Below are 16,634 nucleotides of genomic sequence, written 5' to 3' on the forward strand. Positions count from 1 at the left end.
TACAAATGATATATTATGCCTTAGAATCTATGTTTCCAGGGGTATTACTTGAGAAGAGCAGGGCGCGATCGCCTCCTACCTTCGAAGTTCGAGACACTTATAATATTTCATCCATTGTATACCAATGTAAGTAGTAATAAAAATAGTGACACTGTTATATCGGTGAAGAATCTTGCCCCTCCCCTCCCCCAAACCCTAGTAAAATCTGTAATGACGCTACATATGCTGGTAAAATGTGGATCTACATTTAAGGTCCAAACACGTCAGAAAACTAACATACTCTTTATAGTTCATCTAGTTTCTAAGAAATGTTCCAGATGACAAACAAGGAAAACATTTCTACATAGAATGGAATGTAAGGATGAGAGCTACTTCCGCAATCCTTCACAAATTTGTAATATTACATTTAAAGAAGTACTGTCAAATTAAGGATACTGCGATTATAGGCATAAATGCGATACTTGATAATTTCTACTTCTTCCATTTAATTAGAGTATGCAGATAGAGATGGTATATTTTCTTAAGATGCACAATCGATTCAAAAAAAAGTTTTCATTCTACGGCTATTATCTACTACTTTTTTTTTCTATAGCAGTCAACTTTGAAACCGAAAGCATATTGAATTTTTACCACTCCGTGTTTTAGTAGAGTAATACAGGTGGAGATTGTATCTTTACTTGAGATTCTAAATCGGCAACTTAAAAACTGCTAATCGCTATCTATTACCGATTTTCTTTTATGGTTATCAACGTTCAAACTGGAAGCAATTGATATCTTCCAGTTTTAAAAGAGTGTTAGCGTAGAAGACGGAGGCTATTCTTATGATGCTGCATTGATTCCAAGTAAATGCTTGTTGTACTGTTTTCATTCTATGACTGTCAAATTTGAAACCGGAAGAACTAGTAAATATCTATCATTTCATTTTTAGTATAGTGTTATAGGTAGAAATCATGTATTTACTTGAGGCGGTGAATTGACTGCAAAAATCCGTTTGTCGCTATCTATTACCATTTTTTTTCTATGGTGATCAACGTTGAGATCGGGAAAAGTTGATTTCTACCATTCACGATTTGAATTGAGGTCTAAAGGAGAAGATGAAACCTATTAACATTGAATCAATTCTAAAATAACATTTCTCAATATTTCTCACCGTTTTTCCTCTCATATCTGTCGAGAGACGGATGACACACATACCCGTATTATAAGAGCTTCCGATACTTAAGCATAGTATAGTTTGGAAGTCTAAAAATGTTTAAAACGATAGCAAAATCGTGTTATTTGATAGACGTTGTAGTTCCGGTTCCGATAAAGGCTTTCAGGCTATATTCCTAAGCTCCAAATTTAATCTGCTTACAATTGTATTGGGTACTCGTGTTTCACAGTAGGCAAAATTACATGTGGGAATGTAAATACAAAATGACACATGGGCGTGCTAGTAAAAACCGATCCACGGGCGCGCAAATAATAATTACACCTGGACATATACCTAGATAGATAAAAATTCACGAATGGATATGTAAATAAAATGAAATGAAATTTTTAAGTTTTACGTCCTACGTTTATGCCGGCTAGGCTAAAGGGGACGGTGATGATGAGAAATAAATGAAATGGTGGAATGAAGAAAGTGGGAGAAAACGGGAGAACCCCAAGGAAACCCACGCACTCGGTGTTTGTCCGCCACAAAGTTCACTTGGCGGGAGCTGGAATCGAACCCGAAATCCCAAGCACCAGAGGTGTGTTATGACATTATGTAAAATGTCACATGGAGTGTAAATAAAATATGGTACATAAACCTGTGAATAAAATTAAAACATTGACGTGTAAGTATAAACGGCAAATGGAAGTATACATAAAACTGACATATGAACGTATAAATAAAAATGATTGGGCGAGTAAACAAAAATGGCACATGGACGTGTAAATAAAAATGACATATGGATGTGTAAACTAAACCGGAAAATGAACGTGTAAATAAAATGACCCATGAATGTGTAAATAAAAATGACACATTGACGTGTAAATAAAACTGGCACATGGACATGTAAAAAGATGACACATGAACGTGTAAGTGAAAGTGACATATGAACGTGTATATAAAGAATGACAGACATGTTGAGCTTTCCGTTACCAAATTCCGGATCCGTGCTCAACTGTATATAACTATATTTATTATAAATCTCAAGATAAAAATATCTTCGATTCATTATCTTTTAGAATTGTATAATAGAAAAAATCGTTATGTACCTCAAGTTGTAAAACGAATATTTACGTAATATGTGCAGAAACGTGATCTCAACGCTCAATTGCATCATTATATACGGAGGTACGATAATACATCAATAAGCTTAGGCATGTGATAATAGACATAAAATTAAGCAAAGAAATATGTAATGAACATTGGTCGAAAGTGATACTTTTTTTTTTCTTTAGCCGTGAGAGGCGTTCATAAGCTGGTGATGGAGCTGATGTAATGCCAAATATCTCGCGAACACGGAAAGTTATACTTAACAGATCAAACAATCACACAAAAAGTCGATCCTGACAAATGCAATGAGGTACCTATGATAACTAAGCAGTCGTTGAGCAATGGGAATAAATGGGAATACTTACAGATAAGGAATATGCATGCGAATTCTCCATCTGTCTGTAGGGATTCTTGTAACGCGATGATTACTTTGCTACCAACGGTCGTATTTACGTTTGGCTGAGTCGATTTTCTGTGTAATATTTTGATCTGACAGCAATATATGTTCCCGTTCATGAGATATTCGGCATTGCATCAGCGCCTTCGCCGGTTTCTGAATGTCTTTTACTGTATAACGGTGCCGCTTTCGATCTATGTTCATTAGGTATCTTTTCTTTCATTTTATGTCTAGTATACGCCAATTCTTCCTTGATCCCTTCGCATGTGGTTTCCCTCATCTTCCCATTTATTAAAACACGGGACCACTGTCACACTAAAATGCCCCACATGCCTCGATAAGGCACGATTCGACCAACCGACTATATGTTGACCTACAATAACCCTTTCAAAATCTGAAACGTACTGATAACGTTGTCTCACTCAAGCGTGCTGCATTCTCCGTTGTCCTTCACAGTGTTCACTAAGCATCTGACGCTTCACACACCCCTTATGTTCACTGTCAGGCCTAAAAGCGCAATCTTATGGTGACAGCACAAATGCAGTCTGTTCTAGTGGGCGTTCTAGCCGTTATAGATCATTGCAACTGTAACTACACTTATATACTCACTGATGGTATACATGTGTACGAGATTATGTTCACATCGAATCATTCCTTCCAGATGCTTAACTTCTTTTTGTCAGTCAGTAATGAAGATCTATGAATCGAAAGCTACATCTGAAATTGCAAAAGGATTCAGACAAAAAACATGCATAACCAACGAGCAGAAAGGATGGGGTGTGAAGTATGGAAGGTTTACGAAGGGGGATGCCAGGTAAACAAGATTGGGAACCACTGACATAGGTATATATGTAGACAGTCAGTTCTGTTATCATTCATTATGTATAATCATGATGTGCTAATCAGTGCAGCATGTGTCAAAAACATTAGGTTGTGGAATTTCCCAGTACATTTTAAACATTACACTATTAGAACACATTTTCTGTAATGTGCTGAAAATCTCACTGAAATTGATAATATATTCCGATGTTGGGGAGACGCAAGAAATAAGATCGTAAGCAACTACTTGATAGCCGAAAGAACATATAGTTGAAAGAGAACAGTTTTGTTTTGGAGAATTTCAAGCTAAAACACGATTGAAAATATTCATGACGTATTTCAGTTACGATTAAAAGAAAAAAAAACTTTACACTGTAGTACAAATAAGATGACGTCAAATGTTATAAAAAGGTATCATAATTACTGAATTTATTTGTTTTTGATGCTATTGCACATTTACTTCTTTTTCTCTTTCCTCAATTTACATTATCTTTTTTTTTCAGTTAACTTGGACAATCATGCTTGTTTATTAGTATGTATAATAACTCATGGTTATGAGAAAGGTAAACTATGTGCTTACGATTGTTACTACAACGTTCAAGAATTGTGGAATTGTGTGGATAATAATAAATCACTCGTTGGAAAACCGAAGATCTTCTGTATTGAAGTAAGCATTAACGAAATATATATATATATATATATATATATATATATATATATATATATATATATATATATATATATATATATATATATATATATATATATATATATATATATATATATTTGTAATAAGTATTTAAAGAAACGTTTCTTGTTAAATTACACATTTGTCGTGCACAAACATAAGTTATGATTTCTGCTTTATGATATTTCTCTATAAGCTATCCTATAAAATGACTTGCACAGTTGGACATTTTAAGGCGTTAGGCTAAGAATCATTAAATGTCTTACGCTGTTGAAGTACTAAATGCATGGATGTTGTAAAGGGTATTGTGCTTCCACCATTAGTTTCATTATTAGACTCTACCAGCGATGATATTGTTATTGTCATTGGTGGCGGGTAGACCTCGACCAAATGTTACCTTGAAACGAGAGGGTACCATGTAAGCTTATCCCAGTAACTTGAATATTTAGTGCACACTGTATATATGAACATGCGAAGCAACTAAGATCAACTAAATTACTGATATCTTATAAGTATGTGATACTGTTAAAATTATTACTACAATATACATACATTTATATATACAACACAACGTATTACAACACAATACAGTACGATATTGTACAAGATACAGAAACCCAAATATGTCAACGCGAAAAGACAGTGTGGGAGTTATGTTATTCTTACTGCGGGAAACATAAGGGATTATAGGTAGTCCAAACTGGAGCACAGCGCCTAATGCACATACACACTAGGGTGGATCGAAAAAACACTTTTCTCGAAATTGATTTTGTGATAGGGCTATTTTTATCCATCTTTACCTCAATATCACGTAAATAAAATTTTAAGTCGATTGATGACATCATTCAGGTGACGACTTGGCTCTCATGTTTTTAGAAAAGGAATAATTTGTAGCTTTTCACATTTGTTTTTTTAATAAACATGTGATACTCGTTTAACGGTAGGAATATTTTTTCTTTGTTTTCTTGCTCTTTAGGCACGTAGAAAAAATTCAGTTCGATAGATCATATTGTTCAGGTGACGATTTGACTCTAAAAATACGTTAATATTTGAGAAAATCCGATAATATACCAAATATTCATGTCAATATTTTCCTTTTGTTTTACGGTTACAATTACAAAAGAGGCAGTGAAAGGCTTTTTAAAAGTATCAATGCCTGTATCACGCACGAGAAATCAAAAATAATCCACTGGGGGAGAGGAAGGGAGTGATGCAGTAAAGTTAAAGGTCGAATTGTACGCAAGGCTTATGCAATCATAATTCATTTTTGTGTTTGTTTCTCATTTGTCGTTTTAGTGTTTTTTGGCATTGAATTTTCTAGAAGGAAATATTTTTGCAATAGACATTTGTTCGAAAGCTTGGATGGGAAGAGCACCTGCCCAAGTACATATTCTGGACCTATTGGAAAATTGCTAGAATTCTGCAACACTCAAAATATTTTTAAAAATTCAGCCAATTGCAGTTGATTGGATCGACAAGTTCCAAGCTTTGGTCAATTTGAGCACCAATCAACATTTGCAGGGCAATCTTAACAGGACAGTGTTCTTCAGACCAAGAAAGGAAAACAAATGGAAAGATGTACAGAGCCCGGTGGTTTGCAACAGCGGCCCGAATCCTGCTCCTTTGCAACAGTGCTTAAATCATGTAATTGCGAGAACTTGTAATCACACCTACTAAAAGTTATTCCTGCAATGCTACAAAAGAGAAAGAAAACAACAATCAGTTTAAATATTATCCAGAAATACGCAATTTTCAGCAGTGTTGCGCATTTTATCAATGTTTATCATATCTCCGGAACGTAAACGGCAAAATGATTTGTTTGTCAATTGCAAACCACACAAGTAATTAGATATGATACTTATCAAAGCATGTTTTCGAAATAAAGCCTTTTAAAACATACATATTTTCAAGCCCTTGTAACTTCGTTACTATTCGATCAAAACACGTTATACCATGACATTAGTATCCAACGCTAAGGTACTTCCCATGTGCACTGTTTTGTCCATCTCCGTTGTGCTGTATGTGTGATAGAGGCACACAAACTTTGGATGTTTGTGATATTATAACATCCTTAGTTTGCAACGCTGAATAGTAAATGTAATATTTTAACTTTTCGTTTAATATGTTGATTTGAAATATGTAATAATCTGATATAGTACCATTGAAAAAAATATAACTTCGTACTGGGATAACAACACTGTTCACCGAGTGGTGAAGTTTAATACGTAAAACGATACCCCCTCCTTATAGTTGCTTCATGCAAAGTTTCACTTTTCTCCCTCTTCTGGTTTCTCCGTTATCACGAATATTCTGCATAAATTGCCCACCCTATATATATATATATATATATATATATATATATATATATATATATATATATATATATATATATATATATATATATATATATACAGGGTGATGCAATAAGAACGTACGAGGCCTATATCGCAGCTAATACTGCACGTAGAGACTTCAAACAAAAAATTGCATTACCAAATCGTACGTATAGAATGCAATAAAAATAGTAGTTAGACCAGTGGCGTCTCGTGAATACCTCCAACGGGGGGCAACTTCAAAATTTGAAATGGAAAGTGGTATAACTATTGGAATCGTTCGAAAGGACATTAAATGTCATGCAACTTTTAGACGACAAACTTTGTCACATCCTTTCCCATTTAGCCGCTAGAGGCGTTGTTGCAGACTTGTATCTGACTACCCGTAGCAGGCCTTTATCCCAGCTAATAATGCACATAGAGCCGTCAAACACACAATTGAACTATCAAATCGTATGTGTAGACGTCAATAAAGATAGTAGCGACACCAGTGGCGTATCGTGAATTACTCCAACGGGGTCATCTGCAAAATTTGACATGAAAACAGGGGTTGGTTGTGCCTCCATTGAAACAAGCGCACAATGGGAGAAACGTCGAGAGGAAACACGTTAGCATATTTAGGAAACTTGTTAGCTGAATTTGAATACTTCCAACAATATGAAGTATTATATGGATAAGGAAGATCGAAAGCAGATATGTAATTTTGTAATTCTTTTACACATTTAGTTTTCTATATCATATTATCTGTTGGCATCTAATTTAGGGTTCCCAGACATTTTAGCCTAGATAATCTAGGATTTACATAATCTTCCCTCCCAGGAATTGTTCAAAACTCCAAATGTTCTGGGTTTTCTACAAAGTTTAAGTTAATATTATTTGTCCGATATCTAAACAATACCGCTTTTATTAGTCATCGATACTTAACCAACAGGTATAATATTTTTTTTCTGTCGCTCATTTTTGGTGAGCGTTGACCTATTATTTGATTCATTCCGATATTTCAGCAAAGATCACATGCATAAATATTACGATATTTTATAGTTTTATAATGTTACTATATTATATATTTTTATAGTGTTGGAAATTAGTTTAACTTTCTATGATTATGTGATACAGGCTTTGGGTGATGGATACCAAATACTATTAAGATACTAACGGACACAATATTGTCCACCAAAAGTAATGTGTCCTAGGATTGAGCCAGGAGCTCTTGACCATAGGGTTTTATTCCATCGTACCCTTTTAAAATTATTTAAATTGTAATCTTAACAGTAATTAATGAAATTATTATAAATATAGAATAATTTAATATTTAATAATATTTAATTGTATGTACTCAATCCCAACAAAGTAAATCCCCAGGTTCAATAGTATATATATATCCAGTCCCCTAATTGTGAAAACATCTACTGTCATTCGAACACCAATTATTTGATAGATCCAACTTGTTTTTTATAAGTCTACCTAATGTTCAACACTTGTAAATAGTTAACATTTATATATGTTGAATATAAATATATGTTCAAACCCTATTATAATATAATGTTCCCAATACCTACAAACTTGGAACATCAATAAGACAGTATCGGAACACATCTCAAATACAGGATTTCCAACGTAACTGTCTTTAATCTCATGAACGTAAATCAACTATTGCAGAGAAGATATGTGGATAGTTCAAGTGCATCTTCTATTTGGTACTAAATCTTATATGACAACAAATAAAGTAAACCACGAAATTGCGGGAAAGCACACCAATCCAATTGTTATTTTAATGCGCTCTTTTCGATAGCGCTGGACCTGCTGTGACGTCAGAGCATGTTTGCAACAGAAACAAAGATCGTTTTACTTCTAGTGTGTGAAACAATTGAAGTTCGCAAGCTTTCTTAATTATGTTTGCTATGATACGGAATTAACTTCAAGAGACTAAGATGATCTAATGCCCATTAATGCCTATGATTCAAAAATTATTACGTTACGTTCACAACGTCGTATACATAAATATGTCTCTCTACTTTAGGCATATAAACTCTATAATCATAATAAATATTTATTATCATGTTGATACAACTATCGTACATCAAATGTGTGTGTTTTTCTTAAATTTCAACATTTGCCTACTTCGTTCTCCTATTACCTGATGAGTATGAAATTCGATGGTTCTTGCCATCCAATAACGGTACACTTAACAAACGTTATTATTGGTATAATATTACTATGTATGAGCTTTACTATGCAACACATGGAGATGTAATATGAATAGAGTATAAAGTATAAGCTCAGTAATAACAATAACAATGATTTTAAGTGGATGTGATTTAGAAGTGAAATATGCATAATGAAACTCATTTTGGAAATTATAAACATTATTAATCTCAAGAGACAAACATTGAGATACCGATACCCATACTTTTAATTTAGAATTAGTTTGCAATTAGGAATAAATTTCATTTGCTTCGAAACAACGTATAATTTTCTTACATCCAGACATAGAACAATTTCTCTGTAATGCTAATTTATTATTTTCCAATTCTGCATGTTGCAGTGGAATTAAACTGGCAGACTGTTTAACCCTTTCTCCGCATTCCTAATGTCACAAGTAGTGACATTCTGTTTACAATATCTTTTCGATTACACGTCATCAAACCAATGAAGGGAGAATTAATTAACCTGCGATTTTGATGTAAACCAAGGGACAAATATCGTGAAGAGAGATTCCGTATCTATTACTTAACACGTAAAGATGTCTGTGTTATTCATTATTTTTTGGTTGTCATGCATTATTTCTCTAAGCTAGAGGGCAGCGCGTTCGTCGCCGCAGAAACGAATCTTTGAGAGGTCGTCATGTCATTGGCATTAGAAGAAACTTTTATTGTATCTAGTGTTAACCCTCTGATCGTTGATTGAATTCTTTCGTTTCTCTCATTGAATAAAAGTCGTGAGACTTCTGGTTTGTCATAACCTTTGTCACATATTCATCATCTACTTATCATCGCCATGCAGAGTAGAACATTGATGGAGGTTCATTACCACGACTATCAAAGGCACTGTTGTAGATAGTTTATATCCCATGCTTTCTTTCACTCTTTTCTTATCCCATTCTACATCACAAGCTGCTTTTCTATCGATGTATTGGATATCATTTCACAAAGCAACCTACGTCCTGATTTCAGTATCATTGTTTCGAATGTTTGTAATTTGAAATCCTGAAATGGATTTGTTAACTCAAATTCTCACTCTATCATTTATAATAATCTTAGCTACAGAGCTAATATCCCCATTCTGTACAGTACTATGCATAAAGAGATACTTTGTAATATTACTTAAGCTACTATCTGTAAGATTGAATCAGAGACCAGAGAAGAAGAACATAATTGACTCATGAATATCGCCGTCCTATTGGTTTCAACTTCTGATATGTATGAATATTCAGGATATGAGCATATTGTGTGAAAGGAAGTTACTTACTCTTCAAGTTGCACAGGGTTATTACTTTCTCTGGTTTCGGACTTTAATCGGACTAATATGTAAACTATAAGCAATAAACTAAACCTTAAGAAGAGTTAGGAACCACTATTTCAGCGTCTTATGCTCAAGATATTTGTACAGGCTTTTTTCGCTAATATTCTCCAGTCCTTGCATACGTGTAACTGGAATATATATAATTTGGTGTGACCTGCAAAATAGTAGAAACTCCCTTAACCCTTTAGAGAAACTTGTAAATGAAGAAAGAACAATTGACAAGAATTATCCTAATACAAGTTGAGTTTCACATAGCGTGTGTAGCAGACATATTTAAAATTTCCTTCCAATTTAGTAAACCCAATTCTCTAGGCAAAATCATATGCAAATATAGGCAAGAATAAATCAGGAGCGTCATTTCAGACCGCTTGAGGGGGGCAATAGCACCACCAGAAGACTTTAACGTTTTTTACAAGTAGTAGTACTAATACTAGTACTAGTAGTATATTAGTAGACAATCGATTAAAGTATATGTATTCCTGAAACTCTTGGGGGCAATTGCCCTCTCCTGCTACCCTCCCTAAATGACGCGCCTATGATAAATACTACTATATTATGAAATTTCAAATATTCTGGGAATTCGTGCAACAAACAGTTTTTATTACAAACAAAAAATATACAGTATATAACAGCAAGTGAAATCTCTCAAAGAAATAATAATTATATAAATAAAAATTACGATTAAAGATGAACTCAGAATTTTGCTGTTGAATAAACTTCCAATGATGATTTTTTCACGAGAGTCATTTAACATTAAGTAACTATTTATGAAACCACCACTCAAAATTGCAAGTGAAAGCAGATTCTCAAAACAGCATGGCTACTTTTCTCTCTTTTTTCTTCCAAATTTCTGGCTTTAACTTACCTAGGGAGAACGAAAGTACAAAGGAGTCACCTCCCATAAATAGAGGGTGAGATTATTCAATGACAAGGAATCTTCATCAATTTTTATTTCTAAAAAAAATCCAAAACAGATTCGAATAGATAACCCTTTCATTAAATTAATCTCTCTCTTATTTATCTTGAAAAATTGTTAACACGCAACACAATGAAGTACCGGTACATAAGTTAAACAGATTCCTGCCAAAAATTCCCAGTTTACTAGCGAACTCTTTCAATCTTGTTGACCTGTTTCACAAAATGAGAATAACTCTTCCATTTGCCAAAATTTCTTCTTCAATAGCCAAATTAAATTCAATAAAAGGTTTTACTTATAATGGAATTCCACTTATGAACAACCAAACTTCAGAGGTCCCATACTCTTACGTTCAGGTTCTTCCAGTGGATACTACTTACATTTCAACCACGCAAATACAATTTTAATGCGAGAATTCGCCGAGCAATCCGGGAAGCCAAGCTAGTGGTATTACGTCATCCAACCATTCTCGAAACCTGCCTTGAACGTCAATTTTTGACTTAGTTACAAGACTCACTCTCAGGATTGCTTCCTCTTGTCTTGAAAATCATTGTAAGGGGGTTTCATTTACAATACGAGTTTTACAATTTTAATAATAATTAATCGTAACAATATGCAATTTTCTAATTTAAATGAGAAATATACTCATAAATTTTTATAGTTCGATAAATAGATGTATAATAAGTGCTTCAAGTTGACGAAGAGGATAAACATGGTTCCTGCCTAGGAGTAAAAATATATAATTTCTTTAAAAGAAGTGCGTGTCATAGAGATTCAAAATTAGGCTTAAACAATACACTCATTAAATAAGAATAAACAAGTATAATGATGTAATTAGTATATTATTCAGTTGTTACATAATCACAGTGCGTATTGATTTGGTACTAATATTACGTACAGGGTAAAAGTGGGGGGAAGTGGGTTGACTCCGTCCCCTCGCTTCCAAAAAATATTCGTGGCGTCCACCCATTTTCAAAAAAAGATACAGTGACCAAAGATAGACACAAGGGCGGCGTGACATCATGCGTCCCCCTACCTTTTTAGATAAACCTTTATCCCTGATTACACATATAATAAAATGACATTGTTAAAATTGAAATTTTTAGTCATACTTTGCTACTACATAAAATGTCTGACTAAAGGTATAATATACCAAGTTCAGAACAGCTAAGGGAGAATAAGTGTTTCTTTTTTTTTTTAATTATCTCTATCTTCACAGGCTTGCAAAGGAAATAAACCAAATCCTTGTGTGAAGTTAAGTACTGTAGTAGACAGCGGGATACCAAAAGATTCTTATATTGTTCCAAAGTATCTTGACATACTCACAATGTATTCGAATTGTGAAGGTAAGTATGAAACAATTGTTAAGGTAATGTGTTACGCATTAAGTTTAATTTGTATCAGTAAATATTGTTGTAACCAGGATTGAAAATGTGAATATAGAAAAGAAAGGAGGAAATTATTAAAATCAACCCCCAATCAGACTCTATGGACCTTATGCAAAGTCGTTCTGATGCGTGACTAGTGTCATACTAATGAGTTCGACTAACATATATTTCTAGTAGTAGGCAGGCCTTTAGTATGACTCTAATCACACATCAAAACGACTCTGCATAAAGTGCTGTGGCTTTTAATGATCGTCCCTCTAGTTATGGAATTCCAATTTCAACCCTGATTATAATTTAATTAAGTTTTATCTCAATTTACATTACGAGCATTACTGGCTTCAATCTGTAGCACGTACTTTTCAAAACAATATAATTGCTCTGCTTTTTCTCTTCTGACAAACCAAAAGTAAAAAGAATCCGACGCAGTGTTGAAATTAGACTTTTGTACAAGGGAACAACATAAATTTAAGGGGGCTCTGTTCTAGTTGCAATAGAGCAGCAGGAATCTGTTGTAACAAAACTCGCGACTTGTTATTCTCTGGTCGTCGTAATAACCAACCTGTTGCCATTTTCCCCTAACTAACGTTGTAAAGCGTTTGTGTGCGGCTGTATCTAATTTCCAAGATTTTATTTAACTTTGACTTTATATTAGAATGCGGTTTGGAAATTAGAAAATTAGGTTGCAAAAGAAGGATCTAATATCCTTTTTTTAAAATAGTTGCTTTCAAGACTCATTAATTTTCGAAAAAAAATTCGTATGCAGTTCATATCGTATGCAGTATTCACATTCTGCAATTAGCAGTAAATTTCCTACAGTCGTGGATAAGTACGTGTTCTATACATGACTCTCTAGGTTCGCTATGTGGGTGCTTTCTACGATCGCCTGTTTAGTCCGTAAGTTGCCGGATTTACTTAGCACAACATTTTCTTTCGAAGTATTTCGTCTTATTTTGTTACATAGAGATAATCAATTCTGTGAGAACTATATGTAACACTAACATACTCAAACTATATAATAAACGTACTCAAATCTATTTTGAGACAGTTTCCGGGTAAATCTAGAAAATGTCCCTACACACTGCAAGTGTATATTTATCTTCGTTTTCTTTTCACCTTACTACAAGTTACGATTTTGTTGAAATAATTATCTTCATTTGTCATTTTCTAAGATACTGTATTTGAAATTGTAAAAGTTATTATTATATTGAATAACTCTGTGAAAATTTTATTTCAAACGAACAGAAAATAACGAAACTGCAAATAAAAGGTCATTTATAGCATCCTGTTACTCGTGTTTTAAGATGCTGGTAAGAGTATGTGGCTTTTACCTCTTTCCTTGTGTTGTACTTAATTTGCCACTGTCATTACACTTTACTTCATATACCACTTCCTGTCATTTTGCTATACTTAATTATTATTATTATTATTATTATTATTATTATTTTTTTTTTTTTTTTTTTTTTGGCGACTGACGTTTCTGTTTAAGGACATCTGGTGCCAAGTTCAGTTCCCAGACCTCTCAGGTTTCTTCTTATGTAGTTTTCTGAAGTAGAAAATATTTCAGGTAGATTCTGCCACGGAATCGAATATGAGCGGTTACTGCTTTCATCTTGAGAGACGTGAGCACTTTACAACGCACGTCCATGAACTTGGTAGAACCACTTTCTACGAATCTAAAAGTATAGTGCTAATTATTGCCTGATTTCTTGAAGTAGTACTGTCTCGAGACGAACATTTTTGAACTCGGAGAAAGTGGTTGGGTCAACTTCACTGGCGTGGAGAATTTTCTCCCGTGACGTAGGATGAAGTCCTCCATTTCAATGTTAAGAAAAACATTAAAACATGATAACTATCGTAAAAATCAGACTTTAATGAAATATAGCGCATAGTTTCTGAGGCTTTTCAGGCTCAAATACTTATATTCAAAATCAAAGACAACAGGAGAGTGAACTATAACTCATATTGAAAAAAAAAAAAAAAAAAAAACATTCCGCGATTTCCTACGCAACACTTATTCCACTTTGATACAATATGATGTATATACTTATTGAGACTCTTACATAACCTCCAATACTTTGAATTGAAGTCATTCGAAAGCATAATGCTTAAGTTAAAGAAAAGATCAGATCTACAGATAGATATGAATAAGCAAAGTTAACATGATGCTGTATAAGTAGTCTTGTTTAATTATCATCTATTTCAATTTCGTATATTTTTAATCAAGTTATAAAAACAAACTTGAAAATAAAAGGTAAAATGTATCATTTTTGTGTAGAGAGCTAGTTTTTATACAACGAATCAGCCAGGTGATAAGAGCGTTTTGACAAATCAGAATATGGAAGCTCTACTATAAACATATCTGCCCGAGAGCTGTAATCAAAAACTACTTTCTGTTCGTTTCTGCACTTTTTCTGTTTTTAGCCCTCATACTGTTAAGTTTAATTTGGTATTAGTTACTTCTTATAATCACACTAGGGTTATGTATATTCCTTGTAATAGAAAATATTTCAAAATTTAAGAAAATCTATAAATAGTACCATGCTTTTATAATTACAACAGATTAATTGAATATGCATTAATTTCTATGGAAAAAATAAATACGGTTTTTAAATATTTCGATTATCGAACAGCGTTACAGAATGGAATAATTTCGTAATGTATGTGTCCACAGTGTGTGTGTCCACTATATAGCCCTCCAAACAGTGATTCTCAACCGGTGTCTCATGACATTCTGGTGTGTTGCGTAGTCCTACTCGGTGTGTCTCGAAATTTTAGAATTTAGTGGAAGAATTTCTTAGAATCCATTCTCAAACAGTGTAACAAAGGTGCCTCCAACGGCAGCAACAGTGTCCAGTATTACATAGTCACTACTTTATTGAAATTCAGCCGTACTCTATTAGTAGTTTGTATTGGTAACTTCTGGGCCAAAACTCCAGCCAACCCATTTGGGACATATTTTTGGCCAGCACAGGAGGGTAACTTAAAGCATTTACAGAGGGCCCATAAAACCTTATAACTAACTATACTAAGTTATATAGCGCAAGAGCATAGGCTTTATAATTACAACCATAAAACCTTATATCTAAGAACTATTATTACATTACATCCACAAGCTTATATCTACATTGAAAAAAGAGAAAATAAATCTTATCCTATTGAAAATCAATTTAAATTTGAGGGCATAATAACCATAAAGAACTTATATCTAACTAAAATTAATCTTACATCTACAACTCTTCTATCTTATAATGCCCCCATGGGAGGGTGTTTATTCCATCTTCTAAAACACATCTCATCATCAACATAACTTAATGCTAGTTTGTTTAATTCTACACTGTACAAATCGTGCTTATAACTTCTGATTAAATTCATCCTTTTATAATATTTTTTGATTAAACAGTCTTTATAATCGTTAAATGAAAGCTCTTTACTTATTTTACTTAACTCCTTTTGCTTTTTTACAACATTTATCTTTTTCGAACTTGATTGAATACAGTTTTGGCTTAAACCAACAAATTCTTCTATGATCGTTCCTTTAAGTTCATCTTTCATTTTATCCAGTACTTCCTTATTTATTTGTGGTATCTCGTATTTGTTATTTTTGAATAATCACTTGTATCGAAGTAATTAATAAAACATTTAAAGTCTTCGTACATATTTTTAGTTTGAATTTGATAAATGTAACTATCTGTATCTGTATAACAAATTTCTATTTTGTCTTGATACTTAGGTTTCATTACATTATAATGAAAATCGTACATTAAATGTTTTGATAAAACTAAAATTGACATACCCAGATAAATCGGTTTGTTAAATCGAACTTTAACTTTATTCATGTGAACAGCTGCTAAATTTTCCGTAAAAACTGTAGTGCTTTTATAGTTTGGTTTTGTTATAAGCTTCTCAATTTTTTTCTCATCACTTACAAGTTTAATGTTAACTCTGTTTCTAATATTTTCCATAGTTTTTCAAAAAAACTGAATTGTTTATTAGCTTATAAAAATCTTTCTCAAAATCATTTCTTGCTCTTGTTCTCACCTGTGTGTTTAAATCTATGTAATTCTTTAACCAATCTGATTGCTCAAACTCTATTACTCGAGAATTTTCTTAAGTTTTAATCCAAGTGGTAAACATTGTTTTGAGTTTCGATAGTGAATTACATATTTTTCTTTATCGTATAAAGTTGTTAACAGTTTTGATTGTTTTGAACCAGGTGGGCACATGTTTGAGGAGCTAATTGATAGTTTTTGTGATAGTCATGCAATTCTTTTGGATATTCAAGATCAACTTCTAGAATGTAACCTTTTTCACAAATATCAGGAACAT

At 33.2% G+C, this 16,634-nt stretch overlaps 1 long non-coding RNA gene across 1 annotated transcript in view; it reads left to right on the forward strand.

Moving 5' to 3' along the window:
• Window positions 1-12,143: 12,143 nt before the first annotated feature.
• Window positions 12,144-16,634, forward strand: part of LOC145667407 (uncharacterized) — a 31,965-nt gene continuing 27,474 nt past the window's right edge. Inside the window, exon 1 of the long non-coding RNA XR_014127880.1 lies at window positions 12,144-12,266. This is a non-coding gene — a long non-coding RNA (uncharacterized LOC145667407). The remainder of the gene's footprint in view (window positions 12,267-16,634) is intronic.

Source organism: Thermobia domestica, chromosome 1 (assembly GCF_964235325.1).
Source record: "Thermobia domestica chromosome 1, izTheDome1.hap1.1, whole genome shotgun sequence".
Classification (NCBI taxonomy): Eukaryota; Metazoa; Arthropoda; class Insecta; order Zygentoma; family Lepismatidae; genus Thermobia; species Thermobia domestica.